Raw genomic sequence first — 12027 nt, 5'->3', positions numbered from 1 at the left:
GAAAAGCTAAATTGTCTAAGTTAGATGGATATTTTTTTCGCCCTACTCCTCCTCCCGCCGCAGGAGATGAGACTGAAGTTGCCAGCCATGTTTCATCCCTGACTCCGAGGCCCGGGGATGAAACAGCGTTAGTGGGAGTGACGAGCCAGATTTACAGGTAGGCTAAAATCATGGACACACTCAAAAATGTGAGTTTGTAAATGTTGATATCTATGGTTGTTGTTACTTCGTGTAGCTCGGCCGCCTAGCTTATTATTTCCTTCTCTGTCTCTCGGCTGTCTGTACAGTGATGATGGCAATAGGGATGATGAGTCAGCAGCTGCTGCTGCTTGCTGCTCGGCAGAACCAGGCCTGAAGCCTGACCAGGCGCCACACCCCTCCCCCTCCGGCTCCTTACCTGCTGCGGGCCCGCAATGTGAAGAAGTACCGGCGGACACTGAAAATGAAAGCAGCAACAGGTCTCCTCCTCACGCTACGGGTGAAACCACGGATCATGATGTGTCCTCTCAGTCCTGCAATTATAATCCGGGGTGTTTTCCGACTGATCGTGGAAACTATTTGGAAAATATTGAGGATGCCAATATCAAAAGGTATATCCATAAAATGGGCCCGTGCAAACCAAATGGTCCATTTCCCAAAGACAATGATAATCGTTGCTTTTCAGAAACGTATTACTCCTCCACAACTAAAGTTGGGATTAAGTTTCCATGCAGCTGGATGTGCTATTCACCAAAATTGGACTGCTGCTATTGTGAGCCTTGCTGGCTTTTTGCCCACCGAAACGCACCGTTCTACAACAATGCATGGGTCAATGGAATAAAAGACTGGAAACATCTTTCTACTAAAATTGAGAGGCATGAATCCACTCAAATTCACCTGGGTGCATGCGTAGTATATGAGCAGTGGAAAAACAATGGCACAATAGACGCTGACATGGAGAGGAATGTGCGTAATGCTGCCCAATTTTGGAGACAGGTCGTGGAGCGCATTGTTAATGTAACCCTGACTCTAGCGTCAAGCAACTTGGCATTCAGGGGGCATCGAGAGGTCTTAGGTCAGGGCAAAGCTGGCAACTTTTTGTCAATAATCGAATTATTGGCTCGCTACGACCCTGTTTTGAAAGAGCTAATCAACCGACCAGAAGGGTCAGTGAAATACCTCAGTCACCAGATTCAAGATGAGATTATTTACATATTATCTCAACGTGTGAAAGCTGACATCATTGATGAAATAAACGAAGCCCCATTTTATTCCGTCATCATGGACACAACGCAAGATGTGTCAAAGATAGACCAGTTGAGTCAGGTTTACCGTTACATAACTGTTGTTAAGAACGACATGGATATTGCAACCGATATACAGATCAATGAAGTCTTTTTGGGTTTTGAAGTGCCTGAAGGTTCATCAGCTTCAGAGCTTGAAAACAAAATCCTTGGTTCTATAGAGAAAAACGGATTCGATCTGTCTAAATGCCGTGGACAGGGCTATGATGGTGCGGCTAATATGAGTGGTGTGTATTCAGGCGTGCAAGCAAGAATAGCAGAGAAGGAGCCCCTTGCCCACTATGTTCATTGCGCTGCTCATAATCTCAACCTAGCACTCAACGACTCTGTTAAAAATGTCCCTGGAGTAAAGCAGTTCTATGACACTGTAGAGACGCTCTACAACTTTTTTGGTCACAGTATCAAACGATGGGCATTGCTCAGTGAGTTAATGACGCCAGAGAGCAGAACTATCACATTAAAACGCTTGTGTCCCACTCGCTGGTCATCTCGCCATGATGCGCTTGTTGCGTTAAGGCACCGATATGGAGACATTATAAAAGCCCTCGTCAAAATATCCCTTACCAGTGACAAAAAGGATGAGCGCAATGAAGCAAGCGCACTCAAGAATGCTATAAGCTAATTTCGCTTTCTTTTTTTGGTCAACATGCAGACCAAGATTTTGGAAAGCATAAATTGTGCTTCACAGTTACTCCGAGCAAAAGACGCGGATATTCTGAAAGCATCTAGTCTACTGCAAAATGCCATCACTGTTTTGGTGGAGTATAGGGGACAATTTGATGATGCAAAGTCCGCCACTCTTGCCCTGGCTACTAAATGGGGAAGTACAACGCAGTTTGAAACAACCAGGGCCAGAAAAGTGAAACGTCACTTTGATGAACTTGCTGAAGACAGCCGCCTCACTGACGCAGAGAGCAACTTTCGGGTGAATGTTTTCAATGCTTGTCTCGATATCATCATCCAGCAACTGTCCCAAAGTTTCACCAGCTTAAATGCAACTGTGAACATGTTTGAGGCAATTCACCCCAACACACTACTGCACGCAAAGGACGAGGAGTTACACCAAGCTGCCCAGCGGCTTAGAGAGCACTATAGTCGGGACAGTGCTCTCTTTCAGAACCTGTTTCAGGGAACAGATACAAAAACTGAAATCTGTTGTGGATCTCGTCAAAATGCTAATTGTTTCCAACCCAGCAGTAACCTCTACATTTAGTGAGGTTTGCACAGCATTGATCTTATTTCTGACTCTTCCTGTCACCGTGGCAACCGCCGAGCGCTCTTTCTCCAAATTAAAACTCATCAAAAACTATTTGAGGAGCACGATGGGACAGGAGAGACTGAGTGGACTGGCCTTGCTGTCCATCGAAAGTGACGAGCCAAGAAATTGGACATACAGCAGATTGTGGACGAGTTTGCGGAGCGCAAGGCTCGCCGAGTAGCCTTCAAGTAGTGGTGAGTACACTTTATTTACTCCGTGCCTATTTTAATGTGTGGCCTGTGCCTATTTTAATGTGTGGGGCCGCTGTGCCAATATTAATGTGTGGCCTGTGCCTATTTTAATGTGTGGGGCCGCTGTGCCAATATTAATGTGTGGCCTGTGCCTATTTTAATGTGTGGGGCCGCTGTGCCAATATTAATGTGTGGCCTGTGCCTATTTTAATGTGTGGGGCCGCTGTGCCAGTATTAATGTGTGGCCTGTGCCTATTTTAATGTGTGGGGCCGCTGTGCCAGTATTAATGTGTGGCCTGTGCCGATTTTAATGTGTGGGGCCGCTGTGCCAATTTGACTATACTGCTCTGAGCTCTGGTGGTGGCTATATTCATGGGGCTGAATGGTGTGTCAGAAATGTAGTCATTTTATTAGGCTATGTTTTCGTTCTTGTGGTTTGTTGGACTTTATATTATGTTATATCATTATCTGATATATATATTCGTTTCTATACACTTTGTAGAAACGAAATCTTAAATATTACACTTTTTCTTTAGTTACTTTTCTTTCAAACATTGTTTAAAATTGTAATCTATACTGACTGAGCGATTTTTAAAGGGCCCGGTCATGTGGCCCCGCCCCCCGGCCCGGGTCTGATACGCGCCGCCACTGGCTCTTTCTACCTGTGAAGCGGAATACATGGCTCTAGCCTCAACGATACAGGAGTGCATATACCTAGAACAACTACTTGAAGGTATTGATGACCAGGAATATACACAAGGGTATATGAGGACAATCAGGGAACCATAGCTTTAGCCAGAAACCCTGTAAGCAGACAGAGGTGTAAGCACATAGACATAAAATATAATTTAATTTTATAAGGTCTACTGTGAACGAAGGAAAAGCAACTGATGTATTGTCCTACTGAAGAGATGACAGCTGATATTATGACAAAACTTGTAACAAAATTGAAACTGAAGAAGTTTGCAGGAATCATTTTTGGAGTTCAAAATGTGTGAAGATATATGCATTTTACTATGCTTGATTTCTGTCAATACAACAACCTGAGTTCAAGTGGGTGTGTTAAAAGTAAATGTAAAATGTCCTCAGTTGTGCTATTATGTGCTATATATATATATCAATGTGTTCTCTGTATATATCATAAGTGCAGTAATGTTGTTGTAACACTATGGGGCGCTCTAACTAAAGGTAGAGGCGCACATCTGTTCCACGTACTGAGCTTATAAAAGGGGTGTGTCCACCTGCTCATCTCTCTCTCTCATCCTCTCAGCTGCACCTTGAAGTAGCAGGTGCACGCTGCAGCAATGTTTATGACCAATGTGAAATAAACCAAGCCTAAAAGGCTAAAGAGTTCATCGTCTCTAATCGATTCCTTTCCTCCGAATGCAATGCAAAGATAAGCTGCAGTCATTATCTTAACAACAGTGTATTCATATTTATACTACAGTCTACAGTGTTATAGCTACTCACTCTGCTTATACTGTACATCAATACTGTATATACCTTAGCTTTTTCATATTGTTTACATTCCATACTCATGTTATACATCATCATCATTAGGTGGCTTCTTCGTTCCGAAGGTTGCCTATCACTCTCCAACCCATTCTGTCCCCACTTCTTCTCTCCAACTCCGTGACTCCGCCTCTCACTCCACTCCAATCACAGACGTCGTCTACCCAGCCTCTTCTTGGTCTTCCACCTCCTCTCTTTCCATCCACCTTCCCCATCACCACCTTCTTGAACATCTCATCTACATACAATGCACTTTATTGCTCCACTGCACCCTGGTTAGATGATAACTACATTTGACAATATAGTAGTAGTAGTAGTAGTAGTAGTAGTAGTAGTAGTAGTAGTAGTAGTAGTAGTAGTAGTAGTAGTAGTAGTAGTAGTTTATTCAGTCATCATCTCACACAATATAATATGCACAATCATTTAACAATATTTGATTTTACAGTGACTGTAAAGGTACAGACTGAAGCATAATGCTTATACATGCCTGTCCTATATTCTTAACAAAAATGAAGACTCCAAAACAGTATTCTAAAAGAAAATAGCAGAAAAAACAGTATTTATTCAGCTTTGTAGTTTTCAAAAATAGCTTTACAAACCATTTTCTTAAAAACCAAAAGCGAATTACTCATTCTTAACTGAATATCAGCATTGTTCCACAAGTTAACCCCAATAATGTCATAATCACGGCGAGAGCCTTCTTCACTCCTCCTCTTCCTCCCCCACATTCACCACAGAAGCCCCACACCTTCTTCACTCCTCCTCATCCTCTCCCACATTCACAACGGAAGCCTCACACCCATATATGGGCAGCACCCCTTCACACGCTGTCAAGCTCTTCACTCAACACGGTTGTACCTCATCCGCTGATTCACACGCTTCCAGGCACCTCACTCAACACGGCTGTACCTCATCCCCTGATCAGCAAGACAGTACTTCTACCTGCAGATTCTGACCAGACCTCGTTGTGGTGTTAATCTAGCTACCTAGGTACGACGACTCAACCTGAAGACCTGCTAACCTGCTCTTGTGATTATTCCTTGCTCTAATCTTGTTTCTCTTGTGCCCAGGACCTCCGCTCCAGTGCACCTCCCTGCCTGGACACCTCGTGCTGCACAAGGACTGCTCCTACTCTCTCTTCCACAACACAGACCTGTGTCTTCTGCCCACAGCCGCACTGGGAGTGCACCTGTCCTCACCCCCCAAGAACATTCTAATCCCTGTCTGTTGCACATTCCTGCTGTAAACTGTCTGCTTGGGGAACAACATTAAAACACCCTAAAACGCTCCATTCTCTCTTCTCCTGTGTTCAGCTATGGGCTCTGCCTAAACCCATTCTCACAAATAATAGAAATACACCTCCTTTTAATCCCTTTCTTAGCTTTTTGAACAGTAAATTGACAAATATCTCTCAAATCATATTTTCTTTCATGTATCAACAATGACAATAAAGTTTAATGTAATCTAATCAGAATTTAATTTACTGAACCTTTTTTTGCCGATTCACCACTGCCACATAGGCTCCTATTGTATCTGAAATTGTGTCTTTTAAACACCACATAAAGTCACCACATCTAAAGGTACATTTACTTTCCACAAAGGTAGTTTCCCCCCCTGAAAAGTTGCTCTAAATCAAATCAAATCTAATTTATTTGTAAGGCCCGACAACACACGTTAATGTCCCCATGGGCCGAACACGTCTTCTTTAAACAAATCAAGAAGAAACCTCACAATAAGTCAAGAACCAAACAAAAACACCATAAAGTAATTTTTTTTTAATAAATGCAACACTCCCAGACAGACCCCACGCGAAGGTAAGGAAAAACTCACTAAAACCTATAGCAATAGGAAAAAATGCACCCCAGGCAATGTGGAGGAGAGAAACCTTAGAAACCCTAATTCATGCTTTTGTCTCATCACGTCTAGACTACTGTAATGCACTTTTTTCAGGCCTACCTAATTCAAGCATCAAAAATCTTCAACTCGTGCAAAATGCGGCTGCACGGATACTAACTAAAACTAGAAAATTTGATCACATCACAGTTTTGTCCGCCCTACACTGGCTTCCTATTCAAGCCCGATCTGACTTTAAAGTGCTACTCCTCACCTCCTCGCACCGCTCTATCTATCCGATCTCACCTCTCGATACTCACCCGCTCATGCTCTGCGCTCACAAATGTGGGGCTTCTATCGATTCCTAGGGTTAAAAAGAAATCCGTGACTTCCGGTTTGGCGAGGAGCAAGTGAGCAGCTGCAGAACAGAGCTCCCGGTCCAAAATTCAAGAAAGGTAATAAAAAGTTATAAAACACGATAAAAAGTAACAACTCGAAGATAAAAGAACGATGACAAGACCCAGTGCACAAAACTCGAGGAGAAGTGAGAGAAGAATGACCCCCGACAGAGAAAATACAACGAAGGGAAAAGTACAACACAAGGGGATGACGGAGCATGTAAAACAAGCTAACACAACGTTAGACCACAGCGAGGCCTGGCTGGAGACGGAGCTACAAGCTAACATGGAAGCTAACATGATGAATATGCAAGCTAGCATTCTGATCAGGCTAGAAGCAATGCAGAACGCTAACGATGCTAACATGCAAACCAACACGCAGACTGGACTCGATGCAATACAGAATATTCAGAGGAGCATGGAGGCTAATTCAAAAGAAATAAAAGCGTTAGACAACAGCGAGGCTGGAGACGAAGCTACATGCTAACATGGAAGCTAACACGATGAATATGCAAGCTAGCATTTGGATCAGGCTAGAAGCAATACAGAACGCTAACGATGCTAACATGCAAACCAACACGCAGACTGGACTCGATGCAATACAGAATATTCAGACGAGCATGGAGGCTAATTCAAAAGAAATAAAACAAATGACCCACAAAAGAAGGACAAAGAGACGCTGGATACACCCGGACCAGCCAGGGCTCGGGCACCGAGGTCAACCGGACCATCCGAGATGCAAGCACGGAGATCGCCCAGACCGGCCAAAATGCGAGCATTGAGGCCACACACACCAACCGGGATTCGAGCACCAAGATCAACCAGACCAGCCAGGATTCAAATAATGAGATCTCACACACCAAACAGGACTCAAGCACTGAGGTCACACACACCGACCAAGATTCAATACCACATGCATATTATTTGATAGTGAATGGATGTTATGACTCGAGACACACTGCAGATAACACACAGACCACTGGGAATACAGACAAGGTAAACACATTAGTTGGGAAAATTGGGTCTTGATTCGGGACATATAATATAAATAACACATACTACTAGACTAAACTGTAGACACTAACACACATGACGCACAACTAAGACAACGGGGAATATGGGGAAACACATTCGGAGACCTGACCGGGAGCTCTGGAACTGTACTATCATATGAGAGATAAAAATTCAAATAAAATGTTGGACAATAATAGGGGCATTGGAGAATCCCCATTGGGGATATCTACGTCGTTATAGGAGGGCCCTCTCCAGGAGAGCCTTATCCCTCCAGCCCGCCAACCTGGGAAGTGCCAATTGTCTTTAGTCTTTAAAAAAAAATCTGAGTTATGTTAGAATAGCAGTTGCTTTAAATGTGCACATGGACAATTGAGAAGGACAAGAATTCAAAATGTTGGACATGAAGAGAGGCTTGGAGAATCTCCTTTGGGGGGTATCTCCATCACGGGGGGGGGGGCTTCTCCAGTGGGAGAGCTGATTCCCCTCCAAACCGCCAACGGGGGGAAAGAGTGCTAATCATATAACCTATTTTATATATATATATATATATATATATATTTTTTTTTATCTACTTTTTCTCCCATTTTATCTTTTTCTCCCATCCCAATTTCGTATTGTCCAATTCTACCCTCCCCTGTCTCAAACGCTGTTAGGCCATGCCTCCCACTGGCCGGCTGCAATGTGGACGAAGCCTTGCATCACGTGTCCCCTCCGCGTGTAACTGTTCCGCAACAGTAAGTGACTTCCGGGGTAGGCCTGATTGGCCCCGACAGGCACGTGACGCGGCAAACTCAGGACGCGCAACGAGGCTGCTGAGAGCTGTCGCGCGGAAATAGGCTGTCTATTGCCATTCTCTAACACAAACTCTAACCTTAACCAGCTCCTTAACAGCGCCTAAACTTAACCGTTCTAACCTTAACCAACTCCGAAACAATGCCTAACCTTAACCTTAACCTTAACCATGCCTAACCTTAACCATAGAAAGAATATTGCCATTCTCTAACACAAACTCTAACCTTAACCAGCTCCTTAACAGCGCCTAAACTTAACCGTTCTAACCTTAACCAACTCCGAAACAATGCCTAACCTTAACCTTAACCTTAACCATGCCTAACCTTAACCGGCGAAAGAATACACGTTAAAAAAAAATCACGTTAAAAAAAAAAAATTTGATGGGATTCGAACACTCGTCAACAACGGACCGCAGGATCGCAGGACCGCTGCTCTGCGAGGTGAGCTGAAGCGCCGAATGAAAGTCATAGCGGATTTGGACGGTTACATCATTCCGCAAGCTCTGCCGCTCCGCTCCGCGGAGCGTGCCGCGCGGCAGAGAAAGTTGCGCGTCACGTGCCTGTCGGGGCCAATCAGGCCTACCCCGGAAGTCACTTACTGTTGCGGATAAGCTATAAGCGTCCCCTCCGGTACATGAGGAGGCAGCCGTCGCATCTTTTCAACTGCACAGCGCAATCTCTCAGCGGCGAGGGTCTGCGTGGGTCTATCTATTACTCAATTTCACAATTGTCTTATATACTATGATTCTACTGTCACCATGTATGCATATGCTCACTAGGGATGGGTACCGAATTCGGTACTTTTGAGGTACCGAACCGAAAAACGTCGGTACTACCGAGTATCGATTCAAGTGAGATACAGATTTAAAAAAAGAAGTTTTTAATATTTTTTTTAATTTTTTTTTTTTTTTTTTTTTAATTTTCATGTCAACGTTCACACGCACAATATATGCTTACCTAGGATTTGACTTGATTCAACAACAAAGCAGTCGGAGCAATGGCAAGCCGAAAACTGTCGAAATTGTAGTTATTTGAAGTTTGGATAATTTTTTTTCACGACTGAGGTAGGTAAATAAAATTTCTTGAGACTAAAGTACCGAAAAAAGGTACCGTTGGGTACCGGTATCGATTCACAAGTACCGGTACCGTATCGGTTCAAATGTGAAAGGTACCCATCCCTAATGCTCACTACATGTATTTATTGCTCCATCTCCGCCCACTACAAACATGGGAACTCTCTAACCCCCCCCCAACCCCCCCCCCCCCATCTCTGTGAGTGGTTGTCTCGTAGTGCTGACCAAGGTGGTGGATGTCTCGGGGTCTTGGCCAAGATTGCAGTGACTGTTCTACGTGCACCACCGAGGCCATGGATCAGCTTCTTACCGTCTTGTGTCCGTGGTCTGTCAACGTGGTTTAGACGTGGAGTTCATTGCTGGGTTAAGTACTTCTATTCTATTCACATAATATGCTTACTACATATATCTATTCTATTCACATATATGCTTACCACTTGTATCTATTGCTATGTCCGCCCATCACAATCATGCAAACTGTCTAACACCTGTGAGTGGCTGTCTCGGAGTGATGACCGGAGTGTTGGACGTCCCGTGATGACGACCGGGAGGATGCGACCCTCTCTGCGCCGCCCCTTTGCCTCAAATAGATCCGCTATCAGCTCTATCTTTAATCTTTCAAGATGTTCAGTTGCTATCGCTATCAGCTCTATCTTTAATCTTTCAAAATGTTCAGTTGCTATCGCATGCACTTATCTGTGTTTCACTACACATATGAGTGCATGCTTACCAACTGTTCGCCTGTTTTACTGTGTGGTATATTCTTACTCAATATCTAAGGTGATTTTACAGTACAATGCGATTGCTATCTGGAAGGAGGAAAGGAGGTCATCAATGATTCAAATGGTCTCCTCATCTGACTTAGTAAGATGAGAAATAAGCTTGTGCAGCCAGACAAAAGAGGAACTATGGTTCAAACTCATTTATTTGCCTCTGGGCTCAGAGTGAATTAGAAGTTTGCTTTTTCATACAAGGATTATTCAGAGTACATTAACATATGTCTTGTACAAAGGATCAACAAGGTTTGCACATCAAACCCCAACATGTACATACAAACAGTCACGTTAACATCAATGAAAATAGAGAATCTACTGTAAGCATTTTACACATGAGTAAGCCTGGTTTTTAAGATAAGCATCTAAATCTATATATCACAAACAGTGATTCCTCCATCCAGCTTACTCACATGAAAATCAGCCGACAGCATTTCTCTGGATGGGGAGCGGGAGCCGCAGACCGTTGGATTGTCTGGGCTCCTGAATTAACACTGTTTTCGCTCTTAAATACTATCATTTTCCCCCAATCATAACAGTCTAGTAGTACGTTTTGGTCCAATCCGGTGGTCTTCTGGGGGCGGTCCCCAATCGATCTCCTGTGTGGGTGTGGGCCTGTTCCTGCATCAGAGGGGGGGCCCATGGCCCCCGTCGGCTGTGGCTTCTTGATGAGCACAGAGGCATGTTCCAATAAACATTTTACAAGATGTATCTCCCGTGTATATGAATTTACACACTTCTAATATTATCACAGTTTTACTCTTGGCTTACATTTTGATATCAAACAGTGATAAAGAATAACTTGTTTGTGAATTAGTTTCCATGACTAACATCCTGTACATACATTCTGCTCTTAACAAGTCTAAGCTGGTCTGCCCTGTGTTCAGACCAGCTGTCTCTGCTGAAATCTGCTAACATTAAGGTGTGACCGTTAGTCTTTGTTCTCCACTGATTACATTTGCATCTTCATTGTTTTGTTACCCTGAGAGTTTACTGTCAGCAGATTCCCATACTGCTGTGGAGGGATCTAATCATTTTAGTAGCCTCTATGTAATGCTACAGTTCAATAACCAGTTTGACGTTCTATAATGATATTCAAATCTAATTTGATCTAATACCTCAGATAGATTAATATGATATAGTTATTATTCCAATATTGTTTTTCATTCTAATCTAGTATAATGTAATTATATTTTCCTTAGCCAGTTTGTGACCTCTGATCTCTGTTAGAGTGGGGGGTTTCATGTGGACTCAAACAGATTCTGTCACGCTAGTATCCGCTCCTTGTCTTTAGCACTGGAAATCCATTTTGCTGTTAAAAAGGTACACCTCCTTTTGCATTTATGGTTTTCTAATATTCACACATATTAGTTATGAAATTCACAGTCAATGTTACCACACTAGTTTAACACTCCGACGAGGGTAGGACAGGATCTGCAGGTTGAAGTACCATCTCGTTGATGAGGGGATGAGTCACAGCCGTGTTGATTGATGAGCTGGCAGCGTGTGAATCAGGGGAACGGATGCTGCCCATATAACGGTGTGAGAGGATAAGGGGTGAGTGAGGCTTCTGCCGTGAATGTGGGGGAGGAGGAGGAGGAGTGAAGAAGGCTCTCGCCGTGATTATGACAGGTAGGGCGTTCCACATTGTTGTGGCATAATTGCGAAACGTGTTTAGTCCCTTGTTTGAGCCAAATCTGGGTTGAACATGATTTGTGGAACTCCCTCTGCAGTGTTGTGGTCGTATACAAGATGGCGCCGCTATGCCCGGCCGCCTGTCTGTGCGCTCTGTCGAGATTGTGCTTACTTTTGTTAATATTTATAGTTTTAAGAGTTTTGTCTGTACCAACAGTAGGTGCATTTAATGTGTATGACCGTCAGTCATTTATAGACATCGGATT

Source organism: Notolepis coatsorum (assembly GCF_963971535.1).
Source record: "Notolepis coatsorum genome assembly, chromosome: 6".
NCBI lineage: Eukaryota > Metazoa > Chordata > Actinopteri > Aulopiformes > Paralepididae > Notolepis > Notolepis coatsorum.
This window is presented reverse-complemented; position numbering follows the sequence as displayed.